This window comes from Aquarana catesbeiana, linkage group LG08, assembly GCF_042186555.1.
Source record: "Aquarana catesbeiana isolate 2022-GZ linkage group LG08, ASM4218655v1, whole genome shotgun sequence".
NCBI lineage: Eukaryota > Metazoa > Chordata > Amphibia > Anura > Ranidae > Aquarana > Aquarana catesbeiana.
In genome coordinates, this window is record NC_133331.1 from 144,562,598 (window position 1) to 144,581,419 (window position 18,822).

The 18,822-nt window shown below is 43.3% G+C and overlaps 1 protein-coding gene across 5 annotated transcripts in view; it reads right to left on the bottom strand.

Annotated features, from left to right (window-relative positions):
• MARCHF8 (membrane associated ring-CH-type finger 8) overlaps window positions 1–18,822 on the bottom strand; it is a 367,138-nt gene that overhangs the window by 260,642 nt on the left and 87,674 nt on the right. Inside the window, exon 2 of one of the 5 annotated variants that reach the window (XM_073596524.1) lies at window positions 10,344–10,424. The exons of the other annotated variants lie outside the window; for them this stretch is intronic. The gene's annotated coding sequence lies outside the window, so the exon portion shown is untranslated. The remainder of the gene's footprint in view (window positions 1–10,343; window positions 10,425–18,822) is intronic. 5 annotated transcript variants of the gene reach the window in all.

Genomic DNA, 18,822 nt, shown 5'->3' on the forward strand with positions numbered 1-18,822 from the left:
AATATATAATGTTTGGGGGTTCTAACACCCTAGAGACTAAAATAACGGTTGTTGCAATACTTTGTCACACCGTATTTGAGCAGCGGTCTTACCAGCACACCTTTTTTTAAATTAAAAAATAAGACAACAGTAAAGTTAGCCCAATAAATTGATAACAAACATGTCACGCTTCAAAATTGCGCCCTCTCGTGGAATGGCGACAAACTTTTACCCTTAAAAATCTCCATAGGCGATGTTTAAAAAATTCTACAGGATGCATGTTTTGAGTTACAGAGGAGGTCTAGGGCTAGAATTATTGCTCTCGCTCTAACAATCGTGGCGATATCTTACATTTGTGGTTTGAACACAGTTTTCATATGCGGGCGCTGCTCACATATGCGTTTGCTAATGCTGGACAGGGCGCATTTAAAATTTTAAATTTTTTTTTCTTGTTTGACTTTTTGTTTTCATTTTTACACTGTTTTTACACTGTCACTTTTATTCCTATTACAAGGAATGTAAACATCCCTTAAAAAAAAAAAAATAAAAAAAAAAAAAAGTCTCTTTAACAGCTTTGGGCGGAAGTGACGTTTTGACGTCGCTTCCGCCCTGCAATGGTATGGAGACAGGTGGGGGCCATCTTCCCCTCACTCATCTCCATACCACAAGGGGGAAAAGGACCCGTTCACTTCCGCCGGCGGCTCCGGTGAGCGGAGCATGGCGGGAGGGAAGGGCCCCCCTCGCAGTGAATCCGCCGCAGAGACCACTTTTATCTGAAAGCAGACTGCCCGCTGAAGAGGATACCCAAGTTATGGTAGCTAGATGCTGCCATAACAACGACATCCCTCTTCAAAGTACCAACATAACAACGGTGGAGCAGTCCGTAAGTGGTTAAACGTCGCCTATGGAGATTTTTACGTGTCAAAGTTTGTCGCCATTCCACGAGCGGGCGCAATTTTGTAGCATGAGATGTTTGGTATCAATTTACTTGGCGTAACATTATCTTTCACAATAAAAAAAAAAAAAAATCCCCAAAAAATTGCGTTTGTAAGACTGCTGCGCAAATACGGTGTGACAAAGTATTGCAACGACCGCCATTTTATTCTCTAGGGTGTCATAATTTTTTTTTCAATCTACATATACCGCCAAGTAAAAAAAACAGATTTACACCAAGTGTAAAAAAATAGGCCTGGTTCTTAAGTGGTTAAAGACTAAACTTAAAGTGGAAGTTTGCCCTAGAATTACCCTATGAACATTAGCCTTATAACAAATGTACCTTGATAAATGCATACCACCAAGTTTGACTTCTGGATACATTCCAGGTGTCTAGTAATCAGCATTGTAAACTGCTGGCCATTTACCAGTGACACCATGTAACTCGGGGTGTTGCTTAGCGCAACCCCCACCCCCATTTTAGACAGAAATCATACACAGTACCATGCATTTATCAAGGTACACGTGTTATATGGCTGTTTAGTCCCGTGCGCAAAATATGTGGCCTCTTGGCGCCTGATCCTTAGCGCCGGAGGGGCAACATATTTGCGTTAATTGCTGTCTATGCACTTGTGCTGAGAGTGCGCTCCCAGAACAGTTACCTTAGACTAACCAAAAGCTCCCAAACGCTTGTTGAGATTGGGAGTTTTTGGATCACATGACCTCTGTGACGGCCAATCACGGCGGTCACGTGATCTTAAGCCGCACCCCGCCTCCCGGCGTCATAAACCTCTTAAAAGGCTGGGAGGTGCTGGCGCCAAGAGGTTAAAGTGGTTCTAAATGCAAGAGATTTTAACCTTAATGCATTCCCTGCATTAAGGTAAAAAAACTTCCCGGTAGGTGTGTCACCCTCTCACCGTCCTATATACTTACCTGAGGCCTCTCTCGATCCAGCGCTGTGTGCATCTGCAGCGGCTCTGCTCTCTGTTCCTCTTGAGTGGGGGCAGGGCTGAGCCGTGCTGTCTATGGACATACAGTGTAGAACCATGTATTAACTTTTCAGTACAATATTTGAAGTGATTACTAAGGATGAAAGTAGATTGGATATCCAGTTTGCGGCTGTGTATAATAATTATATATATATATATATATATATATATATATATATATATATATATATATATATATATATATATATATATATATAAAATTTATTATGACACATCCAACCACATGACTCCCGATGACATCAGACGTTACTGACGAAACGCATCGGTCGTAGGGCACGGGATACGTCATTTCTGCTAGTTGGAACGCAGGTGGAATGCAAACGGCATACCTGCTTGCTTTTTGATTCGGGCAAAGTTTTTTTTACTATGTTTTATGCCTATGCCTCTTATGGAATAAAGGGATTTTTTTTTACTAAGCAATGAGGAGCCCCTTTTTCTTGTTCTCTTTTAAACATATGACCAATTGTTGGAGTATATTGGGCCGTGGACCAGTCTCCCTTTAGAAGGCACACTTACATTGGTATCTGCGCTTGATCTGACCACCTGTAATGGATGCCAATCTTCTCTGATCGACCATTGGAGCATATCGGGCTGTGGACCAGTTTCCCTTCATAAGGCATACTTCCATTGGTATCTGCGCCTGGTTTGACTACCTGTAATGGGTGTCAACTCCCTTTGGTGAGTAGATTGTTTGCCTGGTGGTGGTGAAAGATGTTTTCTCACCCAGATTGCAGGGATTCTCATCACTCACATTGATAGAAGATTCATGGTGGTGGTTCACGCACAATTATTTTGATTTCAAATTTCTTTGGAAATTATATGGACATTTTAGTGTTTTAGCATATATGTTTCTTATGAATTTCACTTATGATTTTTTGCATTACTTATTCAGGTTGATTATTGTCCAGGGTGTGCGGCTTATAGGTTTTTCCTATTTTTTTTTTTATTTATGGACACACATAGCCCAGCTCAGGAGTGAGCCTCCAGGTGTGCCCCCCTAACAAGCGGTTTGCTAGGGGGGGGCACACACCAGAAGAGGAGGAGCGGAGAACGGTGGAGGACCCCAGAAGAGGGGTACCATTGCACAGAGCAGGTTAGTATACAATGTTTATTATTTCAGGGGGAAAAAAATAAGCCATTACAAGCGCTTTAATGTTTATAAAATGAGTCTACTGTGAACTTCCACTTTAAGTACTAAAAGTGGAAGTGAACAAAATGTGAACAAAGAATGTGAACAAAGGCCTGTCTATAAAAATAGCTAAAGCTAAAATTACACATAAAAAAGTTAATGCAGCACCAAAATTACACCCCATACCACTCAAATCAGGGCCATACGGAAATTCAATTGGGTGGGACTGAAGCTGCTTCTGGCCTTTCAGTTTAGAGCTACCAAAGTTTTCCGCAAAACCAATTTCATTGGTATACCCCGAATTTAATATTTATTAGTAAAATAAATAGGCAACTACATTTAATACAGAGGCATGAGACATGGTGTGTAAAACAAATACACTATATAATATGGTGGGATAGAGGCATGCAAACTCCCATGTAACAGGCATTAGGAAAAGCATGTAGTAGAATGGCATAAGATATGGTTTGTAATAGCCATGCCTCACTGGTGTGCTATAGAGATGTACCGGGACCTGCATGTAACAGAAAGCACAGAAGCATCTCGGTCAGGGGTGTAACTACAGTGGTCGCGGGGGGGGGGGGGGTGTCGCAATTGTGACCCAGCACCAAGCTCCAGGGGACCTGTGTGGCTCCCCTGTACACCTGGATGGGAGAGGGGAAGCTGGCAGAGCTGCAGGGATATGTTGGGAGCACACAAGTTCCTCTATATGTCGCCCCCACTGCCCCTTCTACCCAGCTTCATTTTCTTTCTGGGACCTTTTGTGCTCCCCCCGTCCCCCTGCAGCTCTGCCAGCTTCCCCTCTCCCCTCTGCTGCCAGCTGCTTTGCATTTGTCATGGGGAGAAGGGGCCGGTAAATATGTCATTTACCAGCCCCTTACTTTTTTTGAATGGTAAGAGTCAGTGATCAGTACCAAACAATAAATGGGAAGCTCTATACAGAGCTACTCCTATCTATTCATTTTGTGCAGCTGAGGCTGCAGAGATGAAGATTGCAGGTTGTGTACTCAATCTTTTCTCTTGGTCTCAAAGGTGGAACATCAGAGGTCTGTTTAGACCCCTGATATTTCACTAAAGCCCCCTAAACAGGACTCATAAATAAAATGTAAAAAATAAAATTGTAATATAAATAAATAAGATGGTAAGAAAAACAAAAATTAAACTACTGGCACCAGTGGCATAACTACCAGGGTCCCAAAAGGTCGCACTTTTGACTGGGCCCTGGCGCTCCACCAACAGGCTCGGAGGGAAGGGTTCCGGAAAGGGGGCAAGGGGGCCTTCATGGTTAATTGCACTGGGCCTTGAAGGTTCTAGTTACGCCTCTGACCTCAATACTGTCATAGATCCTGGAGCTGGGTGTGATGGTGTACAGATCTTACTGGTGCGATTAGTATATCAATATTAACCTGAAACCATATAACAGGCTTTCCTGTGCAGACCTTCATTCATCAGCAAGACCCCCATTGTCATGGTGTAAAGAATGGCTGCATTGTTAACCCCTGGTTTCAGTGCCACGAGCACAAGTCATAGAGAATATTTCCATATAGCGTACACCCCTCACATTTTTGTAAATATTTTATTATATCTTTTCATGTAACACTGAAGAAATGACACTTTACTACAATGTAAAGTAGTGAGTGTACAGCTTGTATAACAATGTAAATTTGTTGTCCCCTCAAAATAATGAAAAACACAGCCATTAATGTCTAAACCGCTGGCAACAAAAGTGAGTACATGTCCAAATTGGGCCCAAAGTGTCAATATTTTGTGTGGCCACCATTATTTTCCAGCACTGCCTTAACCCTCTTGGGCATGAAGTTCACCAGAGCTTCACAGCTTGCCACTGGAGTCCTCTTCCACTCCTCCATGACAACACCACAGAGCTGGTGGATATTAAAGACCTTGCACTCCTCCACCTTCCGTTCGAGGATGCACCACAGATGCTCAATAGGGTTTAGGTCTGGAGACATGCTTGGCCAGTCCATAAACTTTACCCTCAGCTTCTTTAGCAAGGCAGTGGATATCTTGGAAGTGTGTTTGGGGTTATGTTGAAATACTGCCCTGCGGCTGAAACCCAGTCTCCGAAGGGAGGGGATCATGGTCTGCTTCAGCAAGTCACAGTACATGTTGGCATTCATGGTGCCCTGAATAAACTGTAGCTCCCCAGTGCCGGCAGCACTCATGCAGCCCCAGACCATGACACTCCCACCACCATGCTTGACTGTAGGCAAGACACACTTGTCTTTGTACTCCTCACCTGGTTGCCACCACACATGCTTGACACCATCTGAATCAAATAAGTTTATCTTGGTCTCATCACACCACAGGGCATGGTTCCAGTAATCCATGTCCGTAGTCTGCTTTGTCTTCAGCAAACTGTTTGTGGGCTTTCTTGTACATCATCTTTAGAAGGAGCTTCCTTCCGGGACGACAGCCATGCAGACCAATTTGATGCAGTGTGTGCCATATGGTCTGAACACTGACAGGCTGACCCCCCACCCCTTCAACCTTTGCAGTAATAATAACCAAAGACAAAGACAATCTCTGGATATGACGCTGAGCATGTACACTCAACCATGGCGAGGCCTGTTCTGAGTGGAACCTGTCCTGTTAAACCGCTGTATGGTCTTGGCAATCTTCTTATAGCCATCTTTATGTATAGCAATAATAATTCTTTTTTTCAGATCCTCAGAGAGTTCTTTGCCATGAGGTGCCATGTTGAACTTCCAGTGACCAGTATGAGAGCGATAACACCAAATTTAACTCCATTCAATTTTAAAAGCAAAATTTGATCAGCTTGCTTCCCTATTCCATATTCATGCTCATAAAGCGCTATACCTAAGCACTCTACACCTGTATTCTTCACCATCCGCAGCATACGTTCAGCACTTCCATTTGGTTAATTAGGCATACTGTGAGGTTCACATTATTATTTGGTTTCCGATATAAAAATCCAACTGGTACAATCGTACTGTGCCCTCAGGCCCGCCCATGTGACAACTTAAAAAGAAGCTAATACAAAGAAACCAAATAGTCAGGGGTCCAGAAACTACAAAGAGGAGTGTTTACACCGATAACTATAAAGCACTGATATATCACGATCACAAGAAATGACTGTGTGCTGTGATAATAACCATGTCCCTCTGATCTCAATAAATGAATCAGCAGAGTAACGAGCAACATTCAAATGTTCCAAGCTGTGTTGCACTGCTAGGCAATGAAGCCATTTTTAGAAAATATTTTCTCATGCTCTGAACACAATGTGAAAATGCAAATGTAGTATGTCAGGTCTCCAAGCAAGACTGCAAACTCAGCATCAGCTGACACGGGTATAGAAAAGAGGTAGTACAAAGAGGCCTGACATATGTCACATTTCTGTTGTCTGCCTCATTCTACATCACCCCTCAAATTACATAGCTACTAAGCAAATATCAGAACTGGACGAGCTATGCTGCCCTTGTTAGCTAAAAAAAGACAAATCTAGACCAGAGTTAATTGTGTTTTGCCAGGGGGGGGGGGGATGGGGACGGTGCATAGGGAGCCTTCCTGGGCAGCAGCACACAATGATAACCGTTAGCAGCTATAGCCGCCTGCAGTAATTCAATGTAAAAAGTCCAACAGCCCGGTTGTACCCAAGTTAAATCAGTGGATCAACTCTGGTACAATCAGCATGCCCATAGATGGATTGAACCTCGGCTGGTCCCTGCTGAACCAGCCAAATTTCGATTCATGAATACCCGGCTTTAGCCTTCCCCCCACGTGAAAGAGCCCTATGGCCAATTTTCTTGTGAGCCATCTATCTAGTTATTATCATAAAAAATATGGCAGAAAAATCCCTGGTTTACACCTGTGGGATTTGAAGTGATTTTTTAGAAGTGCTTCAGCGCTAACCTATGGTGCTTGTTCAAAAATGAGTGGTGTGACCATTGAAGCTTGTCGCTTGAAAAGAAAAAAGAAAAAAGAAAAAAAAAAAATTATAAATATATATATTATCTTCCTTTCAGCAGATTTGTGTTTTTAGTCGGGGGCAACCCAGTGGCTAAGTGCTTAGCACTTTCGCCTAGTACTAGGGTTGTTGGTTCAAATCCCAACCACGGCACTACCTGCCTGGAGTTTGCATGTTTTCCCTGTGCCTACGTGGGTTTCCTCCCACACTATAAAGACATGCTGGTAAGTTAGTTGGATTCTGTCTGTCTAAATTGGCCCTAGTATGTATATGTTTGTATAAATGCGAGTTAAAGTGTTTCTAAACCCAGAACCTGCATCTCACTATATCTGGTCTCCCACAGTACACAGAACATGGAAATGCAATTATTTTAGTAAATTTAAACTGCTAAATACCCTTTCTCATCAGTGTCCAGTCAAGCACTGCTTAAAGCTTGTAGGAGGAATTTCCATTCTCCTCTGACTGTCCTTTGAAGATGCAGGACCCCTGACCTTCTGTCTGGACAGTGCAGATTGGCCCTGTGCCGATAACATGCACCCTCCCAAGACAAAAAAAAAGCTCTCTAGCAATACACACCAAACTGAGCATGTGCAGAGTGCCCCAAATGCTCAGTTCTATCAGGAGATTGTTTGGGGACAGTAAAAGAAGGAGGATAAAAAGACAGGATTAAACAACTTTTTTTACACAATGTGGAGGATTAACCCCTTAGGTTCCACAGTGAATTTAACAAGCATGCGTTACTGCATATACAGACTGATTTTACTGTTGTGGGTTTAGTAACACTTTAAGGGCTTCTTCACACTGTGTGCAGCTACCCGAGTTCTTCCTCACTGTGAAACACAGAAAACAATAGTTTAATAGAAACCAGCCGACATTCAGTCTGTGTGTACTGGAGTCGATCCGACAGGAGCCAGCCTTCTGTCGAAGGGGCTTGACTGAAAAAGGTCTGCCAATTGGCTACCGATCAGAGCTCTCAGCCAAAAGAACAGGGGATATTGCTGTACTAACATCGAATAGTTAGTACAGCGGCTCCGACCAGAGCTGTCAATTTTTTATTTCAGCCTGCTGGGTTGAATGAAAAAAAAAAAAACTACTAGTGTGTACGGGGATTTGTAAACTACTTGAGGGCAGATACTAATGTGAATGTACAATATATACATAAAGCGCTGCGTAAACTGGCACAATATAAGTACCTGTAAAAAAAAAAAAAATGCAATAAAATGGTCCATAAAGACTTCATTGGGAGCAGCTGAAAATCGCCTGGAAACGCAAATTTTTCCCTAATTTTCTTGCCTTTTTCACTGGTTAAATCAAAAAATGATCAAGCCTGAAAATGCCTTAAAGCTGTACAAACACATAAATAACACTCCCTAACTGATGGAGGAAGCCTACGCTCAATGTAAAGTTATCTTAAAGTTTACAAGCACATTCAAGGTAAAAAGGAAATATGCAGTACGAGAGAACATTGCAAACATGTTCTTGGTTTATTTCACTTTTTGAAAATACAGAAAATCTGATTTCAGCCATATAAACCAATGAATAAACTGGATGTGCACCATGATCTGTGCTCTGTATATCAACAAACACAGATTGATGCATGGCTAATGCAGAGCGAATGACCGTGCCATCGGATAAGAAGCCTGACTTCCAGTTATATATAAGACATGTGTCTGTTCTATCCTGATAGGAAATGTGACAACTACATATGGGCTGCTGTCTTGGACCCCTTTCACACTGAGGCAGTTTTCAAGCGTTTTAGCTCTAGAAATAGCGCCTGTAAAGCGCCTGAAACCTATCTCCCATGTCACCCGAATGTGAAAGACGGAGTGCTTTCACACTGGGGCGGTGAGCTTGTGGGACCTTAGAAAAAGCCCTGCAAGCAGCATCTTTGGGGCGGTTTGGGAGTGCTGTATACACAGCTCCTCCCCATTGAAATGAATGGGCAGCGCTTCAGAAGCGCTGCAACACGGGCGTTTTTAACCCCTTCTTCGGCTAAAAGCACCCCGCTAGTGGCCAAAAAGCTCAGTTTAAACGGCGCTAAAGTAAACTTTGGTAAGCTTTAGCGCTAATGCAAGGGGGGCCCCAGTGTAAAAGGGACCTTATTGTTAGGTTTCAGATATCCATCCAACACTGATTAAGCCATTAGTAAGAAGTTACAACTATCCTTCCACTATCTGGTTAACCTAGCAGTAAGAAGTGTTTTTTTAATCTCACATTTTTAAACCTATTTACTCCATAAAATAGCACAGAGACCAAGACACAGTACCTGTCACCAATATGAACAATTCAAACCCTTTTCAGACAGGAAGCTTTTTTCAGGTGCTTTAGTGCTAAAAATAGTGCCTGTAAAGGCCTAAAAAATGACTCATCTGCAGTCCCAGTGTAAAAGCCCGAGTGCTTGGACGCTGCGCTGGCAGGAGGTTAAAAAAAGTCCTGCAAGCAGCATCTTTGGGGCACTTTAGGAGCGGTGTATATGGTGTATGTTGAAACCAATGGGCAGCACCCCTCGGCAGGGGCACTTTTAACCCTTTATGCGGCCACTAGCGGGGGTTAAAAGTGCCCCGCTAGCGGCCATTAAAAGCGCCCTGCTAGCGGCCTCTAAAATGGCGCTAAAACTAGCAGCGCTTTACCACGAACTCGACCACGCTGTCAGTGTGAAAGGGCTCTTGCAGAAATTCCCACCGCTTCATCTTTTAAAAAAAGCCAGAATAGTTTGAACCTAGCCTTACAGCAATGGTTTCAATTTGGGATAAAGTTTTTGCATAAATAAATAAAAGCTGATCATTTTAATCACCCCTGCCAGTTTTAAGTGGTTTGTCTTATCCATGTAAACTGATACAATCTGTTGGAGACAGTGGCGGCTGGTGCTCAAAATTTCTGGGGGGGGGGGGGGGCTGGCGTGCAAACAAACCGAAAAATTATGAAGAAAAAAAAAAAAAAAAAAAAAAAAAAAATCAATTGCAGCCTCACTGTACCCATCAAACGCAGCCACTGTACCCCCCGCCCGCCGTCTACCCTGCACTTACCCTGTCTCAGTGGGGCATCGGGTGATGTCCTCGATGTCCACTTCTCCCGTCCTCTCCTATGATTGTACGCCCGATAGGCATTCAATCACAGCAAGTGTCGTTTCAACCAATCAGGCAACGGGTAACAGACCCGAGCACCTGATTGTCGGAGAGGCGGTTTAGTGTTAGGAAAGCATGGCGCTCACTGTTTACCTTTTTTGATGCCAGGTGCTTCAAACCCTACCCACCCCCCCGCCGTAGTAATTCATTAATTTATTCATTGGTGATAGAGGGCGTGGCTGGAGAGAGGGGGCGGCGCCCGTGCGCACTTATGGACTCACTGCCACTGGTTGGAGAGCTTGAGCTTTTGAAAACCAATAGACTTGCTGGCTGGATCACCAAATAATAGAAGCAAAGAAAGCCTGAAAAAAGAAAACGAAGCCTTTAGTAGCCATCACATGTAAGAATTTGTAATCTGCAATAATAAATGTTTACTCTGAGGTTTAATACCGCTTTAAAAGGGTAAAAGTACTTTTATATTATAGTTTAATTTATGCTCTCTCTCTGGTAGCTTGTGTGTTGAAGAGAACGCATCAATATATTGAGGGGGGAAAAAAAAAAACAACAAAAAAAAACAAAACGTGGGGGGAGTGAAGTACCGCTTTAACCAATCAGTGGAAAGCTAGTTATTAGAAGGAAAAGATACTCGTTATGTGTGAAAGCGCAAGTCTAATGAGGCCCAAAATCCCCCCAAAGAAGCGCCTGACAGCTCATCACTCATATGTGAATGGGCACAATGGAAATGTGCTTCAAATCACTCCGGTATGAATGGTACCTAGGACTACAGCAATAAGCTGATCACAAAATAATATAGTATTATATATAAATTTAGTACCGCACACTAAAAAGGAAAGAAATATTCAATTAATCTTTAGGAAAAACCACAATAAAGCACTTTCTTTCCATGACAATAAAATGTTTGGCACAAGTTTTTACAAAGAGATCCACAAACCCACTTTAGTTCACCTGTTTTGTTGATTTTTGTTCCTTTTCAAATATATTTTTAAAACGCTGTCGTTGTTTCTATGGCAACATGTACAGTTTATGTTTCCTTTATCCTATGCATCAATTAGAAAGAATGCTTTTTAGAAAACATACCTTTTAGGGAACACTGTTACGTCTTGTTCTGCAGACCCTGAAATGAAGAATGTTCCAACTAAAGCGGCACGCAGTTTGTGTAATTGTAATTACAACAACAACTGCATAGGTATTGTGCATACCTTAAAAAAAACTCAATACTAAAAATACTACCTGTAACAAAACTTGTGCTAGAACATAGGGCAGTTTTTTTAATTTATGTTTAAAACTAAATCTTTTCTGTTAAAAAAAAACAAACAAAAAAACACTATTTTCTGGTTTCTATAACTACAAGAAAAAAATCACAGAAATTGGACATTTTGGCCCAGTGTCTGGCTGCATTCACACATCTGATCTGCCCGCGATTTGACAACGCTAAGGTGTGAATGACAAAACGCGGGACTCGCATTCGATAAAACGTGCTGCAATCGCGGGACATATTTCGGCCAAATAGTTCAGGTACTAGCTACTTTGGGGTGACATGCATCCTGCAATGTAGGTTGCCGCGATTGCAGCGCGTTTTATTGCGTGACAATCGCGGTAGATCTGCACCACGATTTAAGGTGTCATTCAAATGAAAGGCATCTCAAATGCGAGTCCCCATGTTGTCATTCACACCTCGTCTCTGTCAAATCACACTACACTGCCCGCGATTCAAAATACTGTAGTGTGAATGCAGCCTGGCTCTCAATTTTTTTTTATAAGGCTAAAGTTAGAAGGAACATTAGGTTAAAGTGGGCATGAATCTCAGATGTAGATCTTCTACTGTATGCAATAGGCATCATCAAGAAAGGTCAATTGTGTCTGAGCAGTACCCCCCCCCCCCCCCCAAAAAAAAAAACCTTTGTCTTGAATTCCTCCTGAAAAATAGCAGTGCACTCCCTGTTCCTCAAGACTCACAGTTGTGTATCTGCAGTGTAAGATCATCTAAGGCAGAGGTCTCCAAACTTTCTAAACAAAGGGTCAGTTTACTATCCGTCAGACTTTAGAGAGTCCTGGCGTCAATAACAATGCCACTTCATTTGTGTTCATTAGAAGAACACCCCCTTCCCCCTCCCATTATTGGTGTACATAGGAAGAATATTGTTCCACCATTACTGTCAGTAGGAGGAATAGTGTCCCATCGTTGGCGTCAGTGGGAGGTATTATGGCCCACTGTTGGGGTCATTGGTAGGAATGTGCCCTATTGTTAATGTCAGTGGGAGGAATTGTGCTCCAGGGGCTGGATAAAGGCAAGAAAAGAGCCGCAACCAGCCCTCGGGCCAAAGATTGGAGATCACTGATCACTGTACCTTAGATCAGTGATCTGTACGGGGCCGCACAGTGGCTACGTGATTAGCACTTCTGCCTAGCAGCACTGGGGGTGCCGGCTCAAATACCAACCACAACACTACCTGCTTGAAGTTTTCATGTTCTCCCTGTGCCTGCGTGGGTTTCTTCTGGGTACTCCAGTTTCCTCCCACACTCCAAAGACATGCTGGTATAGGTTAAACATCTTCTGTATAAATTAGGCCTAGCATGTCTATGTATGAATGTGAGTTAGGGACCTTAGATTGTAAGCTCCTTGAGGGCAGGGACTGACGTGAATGTACAATATATATGTGAAGAGCTGCGTAAATTGACATTGCTATATAAAAGTACCTGTAAGTGATATTAGGTGATGTCACTGTTGTGCTGTTCAACATTTTCCTGTGGGATTGCTGAGGAGAAAGCTTCAGTCCACAAATCTCCCTGCTTTTGCTTCATCCATTTTGTCTGCGTTTTCAAACCCTCGGCTGCTGCTTTTTTTGAATATTCCCCCTAATCATCGGATCAGTCATCAGGGAAAAAGCTCTAATATGAGGAAGCAAAGCCCTGCTCCTGTACCAATATGATCACCTCCACACAGTATCAGACAAGTAGCGATAGGCTCGGACGTATTCGATTCAAACTCGCCAGGAAGCCAGCACTGCACACCGCCAATCATAGGCAGCGTGTGTATGTGCAGCTGCTGGTCAGGAAATGCCTCACTGCCTAGGATTGGCAATGTGCAGTGACGGCTTCCTGGCAGGTTCAATCCAAACACGCCCGAGCTCATCACTACAAACTAATGCGAAGAAGGTAACTGGGAATAAAAATCAGCTGCAAATAGCCTGTAGGCAATACTAACGAATAGAGATTTGCAATTTGCTTGCCTTTTTATTCAGAGCTTCCACTGTTTAGGTCCTCCTAAACTGTTGAGCTGTAAAGATGGACATACGCGATTAGCTACACAGCATAGATGGCCAAATACCCTGCTGGACCACTGTATTCCGATGGCGCCTGTCTGTCTAAATACCCAAATGGTGTCTGTATCTGATTGAATGCAGCTATTGTTTGGATGACAAATTTTCTTCCCGGCTTCTGCAACTGTGCCAGACAAGGGTGTATGGCCAGCTTAAGGCCCCTTTCACACTGGCGCGGTCTGCAGGCACTATTGCGCTAATAATAGCGCCTGCAAACCAACCTGAAACAGCCGCTGCTGTCTCTCCAGAGTGAGAGCCCCAAGGGCGTTCACCCTGGAGCGGTGCGCTGGCAGGACGGGAAAAAAAGTCCCGCTAGCAGCATCTTTGGAGCGGTGAAGGAGCGGTGTATACAATGGTCTCCTGCCCATTGAAATCAATGGGACAGCATGGCTATACCGCTGGCAAAGCTCCTCTGCAGAGGTGCTTTGGGGTGGTTTTTAACCCTTTCTCGGCCACTAGCGGGGGGTAAAACTGCTTACAATAGCGGTGCTTTACCGCCGACACTGCCCCCGCCCCAGTGTGAAAGGGGCCTTAGTTTAAAATAATGTATATGTAAACCCTCACCCTGTAAAAGAACCCAATCAGTGTAAAATATAAATGAAAGGCAAAATAGCCTGTAAATAGCCTGTAGATAGATATATAATAATATAATATAAAATTATAAAAACTTTTTTCCTCTTCTTTTGGAAGTGATCAGTTCCCTCTGATATCAACTACATAAGAGCTGGGGGAGGAGAAACATCAGCACACTGGTTTTCCCAGGGCTGTGCAGGTGGGGGGGGGGGGGGGGACACAAGTCTGACCTTTAGAGGAGAGCAGGCTGAGTTCCCAGCACAGCTATAGAACTGACCACGCTATGCTCTCATGCCTAGATGGTCAGTATTTATTAGAAAAGTAGAGGGGCTGGCTGGATCACCAGGTATTTCACACAAAGAGGACAGGATACCTTCTCATACAAGTACATGGTACAGAAGGCACATATCGGGGGGGGGGGGGGGGGGGCGCCGAGCTTCCACTCAGATCACACAGGATTTGTAGCTGCCAACTATTAATTTATTTGTTTCTAGGGTGAAGAATGGCTTTAAAGTGGTTCTGAATGTTGAAGTATTTTTACCTTCATGCATTGTATGCATGAAGCAAAAAAAAAAAAAAAAAAAAAAAAAAACCTGTGTGCAGCTCCCCCAATCCTTACCTGAGCTCCCTCTGATCCAGCGATGCTCACGATAGCCTTGGCAGTCCCGAGACTCTCCCTCATTGGTTGAGACAGCAACGGAAGCCCATTGGCTCCCACTGCTGTCAATCAGTCAGTGAGCCAATGAGGAGAGAGCGGGGGTGGGGGGGGTGAACCGCAGCTCTGTGTCTTATGGATGCATAGAGCAGCGGTTTGGGAGTAACCACGCAGTGGTGCCCCCAGGGCAAGCTGCTTTCTCTGGGGGCACGGCTCAAGGGGGAGGAGCCAGGAGTGCCGACGGGGGACCGGAAAGAGAAGAGGATCGGAGCTGCTGTTTGCAAAAAGAAAAAAACAGAAACAAAAAAACAAAAAACAAAGCTTTAGTATCACTTTAAGCCTTTAGAACCACTTTAAGTTCAAGGAAAAAAAAAAAGGAAATTTTAACTTCCCTAGTAAAATTCAGGGGGGGGGGGGGGGGTCTGCTGGTAAATAAATATGAAAATTTTATGTGTAAATCCTGATTTGCAATGTCAGGTGTGGCATGTTTGCCATGGGAAGTGTGTGGGAACAAGCGTGCCCTTTGTGTGAAGCAATAGACGAATTTCCAATAAAACCAATAAAAACTCTGCAAGAAGCTTATAGCTGGTGTTATAAATATAATGACTGTTACAAAGAGCTTTCTGATTGAGGAAAAGGAAATAAGATAAGAGTAAAATTGTGATGAATATGCCCCAAGCCTGAAAATGTATGGGCACTGTATGCTTCTCTCACATGATTGGACATTCCGATAACAAAATCCATGGCTCAAACCTGTCTTGCATACACACGGTCACACAAAGTTGGTCAGAAATTCCGACCGTCAAGAACGCGGTGACGTACAACATGTACGACGAGCCGAGAAAAATGAAGTTCAATAGCCAGTGCAGCTCTTCTGCTTGATTCCGAGCATGCGTGGAACTTTGTGCGTTGAAATTGTGTACACATGATCTGAATTTACAACAACGGATTTTGTTGTTGGAAAATTTGAGATCCAAATCTCAAATTTTGTGTGACGGAAATTCCGATATAAAATGTCCGATGGAGTCTACACACGGTCGGAATTTGGGACAAGCAACCATCGAACATTTTCCGTCGGAAAATCCGACCGTTTGTATGGGGCATTACTGCGCATTGGAAGAATATGTGTCAAATAAAACTTGGCATTTATAAATATGTGAATGACTTGGTGAAGTGTGTCAGAACAAGCTTTGTACTGCAAGGTGGATGGGTAGGTACGGGGATTGTACGTGACAAGGTCTCCCGCACGTGGGGATGGGTACCTGTCAAAAACAGGTCTCTGCTCCCCCCTGCCCCCCCCCCAAAAAAGGTGCCAAATGTGGCAGCGGAAGGGGGGGGAGCGGGGGGAGAGTAAGCAAACAAATAAGTAGATCTGCCAAAAGGGGGTGTCCATATCATCCAGGTAGCGATATGGACAGCCCAAGAAGACCCCTTCTCCTCTGCAGTGAGGAAGATAGAAGGACTCAGGACCAGGCACATCAAGTGACCAAGGGTTTAGATATAAATAAGAGGGGCTTTTAGCTTATAATTTTTCTTTACTGCTAAAATAGCGATTATATGGGACAAAGGGTAGGGGTTGATACCTTAAGACCCCTTTCACACTGGGGCGCAGGCCGCGTTAGCAGTAAAGCCCCGCTAGTTCTAGTGGCGCTTTTTAAGCGGCGCTTTTCAGCCACTAGCGGGGCACTTTTAACCCCCACTAGCGGCCGAAGAAAGAGTTAAAAGCGTTGTGTTGCGGCACCGCCAAAGCGCTTTGCAGGTACTTCGGCAGCACTGCCCATTCATGTCAATGGGCAAGGGCGGTGAAAACTCCCGCACCGCCCCAAAGATGCTGCTTGCAGGACTTTTTTGAACATCCTGCAAGCGCACCACACCAGTGTGAAAGCACTGGGGCTTTCACACTGGGGTGGCATGGGAGGAGTTTCAGGCGCTATTTTTAGTGCTAAAACGACCGGAAAACGCCTCAGTGTGAAAGGGGTCTTAGAGCTTAAAAAGTTAAAACCAAGTTGCATTACAGGGTTTATTAAAAGTAACATGAAAATAGCAAATGATAGTGTACTAAGGCTCTGTTCACATTAGTGCGATTTCAGACGCAACTTGAGTCGCACAGAATCGCGTGACAATGGAAATCACATTTTTTTTTTTTTTTTTTTAATGAAAAATATTTTTATTGAGAAATTACATTATTTTGAATGATGCCCATTCACATAAATTGTGGAAAAGGTTCCTGTACTACTCTGGTGCAATTCCAGCACAATATTGGCCTTATAAATAATGCAAACCACATCCTAGTTGCGCTACATAAATCGCACTGAAAATCAAATCAAAATTGGATAGCAGCAGTGTGAAGCTAGCCTAAGTGCAAAGCAATGCGGCAATGCCTGCAGGACCCAATGCAATGTCATAAGCGGAAATGAAATGATACGTTGCATACATTTGTACAAAAGCAGATTTTTTTTAGCTATTTAAAATTTAACTAAAAATCGCTGTCAGTACTTCACACAGACTGATTAATAAAGTACATCAGAACTTATTACAGTATTAACGATATGGAGCAGAAATTTGAAGACATTATTAATGTGGATAATTAAAAATGGCACTGGGGAAACAGAATAAGCCCTGAAGTGCTAGAGTCTGACCTGGAAAGAACTTAATTAAAGACTTGCAAAACTGTAATGAAATGCAACAACTTCACATGGCTATGTGCAAATGTAATACTGGTAAAGTTACATGAATGATTTTTACACATGTCAAAACATTAAGAAGCGTATTTTTAAAAAATCTGCAGAACTGCATGCAGTAATTCCGTTCTGGCCAAATGAAATGTTATTAGGCTATTTTCTCTCCAGGTTAGATGTTCTTTATTTATAAACACAGTAAGAATCAGTAAAAAAAACACATTATGGCCACTAGATGTAGCGGATGACCATAGGATATACACTATATTACCAAAAGTATTGGGACTGTTTATGGATCTTGCTTTGTGCACTCGTGCATAGTCATGTTGGAACAGGAAGGGGCCATCCCCAAAAACTGTTCCCACAAAATTGGGAGCATAAAATTGTCCAAAAGGTCTTGGTATGCCGATGCCTTAAATGTGTTCCCTTCACTGGAACTAAGGGGCCAAGCCCAACCCCTGGAAAACAACCACGCACCACAATTCCCCCCCCCCCCTCCACAAATGATTTGGACCAGTGCACAAAGCTAGGTCCATAAAGACATGAAGGAGCGAGTTTGGAGTGGAGGAATTTCACTGGCCTGCACAGAGTCCTGACCTCAACCTGACAGAACATATTTGGGATGAATTAGAGCGGAAACTAAACTAGGCCTTCTTGTCTCACATTAGTGCCTGACCTCACAAATGCTCTTCTGGAAGAATGGTCAAACATTCCCATAGACACACTCCTAAACCTTGTGGACAGCCTCCTCCGGAGGAGTTGCAGCTGTTATAGCTGCAAAGGGTGGGCCAACTCAATATTGAACCCTACGGACTAATGCCCTGTACACACGGTCGGATTTTCCAACGGAAAAAGTGCGATTGGATTGTGTTGTCGGAAATTCCGATCGTGTGTGGGCTCCATCGGAGTTTTTCAGTCGGAATTTCCGACACACAAAGTTTGAGAGCCGGCTATAAAATTTTCCGACAACAAAATCCGATGTTTTGTTGTCGGAATGTCCGAAACAATGTCCGACCGTGTGTACAGGGCATAAGACTGGAATGCCATTAAATTTTATGTGCGTGTAAAGTCAGACGCCCCAATACTTTTGGAAATATAGTGTACCTAATTACACTGGCTGTCCGCTCACTCTAGTGGCCATAATCCAGTTTTCTCCTGATTCATATTATTCTTTTAAATGAACATCTAATCTGGAGAGACAATAGCCTAGTAACATTCAATTTTGTCGGCGTTGCCATAGAGCAGGGATATGCAATTAGCGGACCTCCAGCTGTTGCAGAACTACAAGTCCCATGAGGCATTGCAAGACTGACAGCCACAAGCATGACACGACTTGTAGTTTTGCAACAGCTGGAGGTCCGCTAATTGCATATCCCTGCCATAGAGGAATGTATGTGCAGTTTTAAAGGATAAATGGCTCTGAATTTATAATAAATACTCCCGTAAGTGCAAATGTTTTTATCACTTTATTTATTCTAGAGTGACAACACTTATTCATGTCTCTCAAGATTTA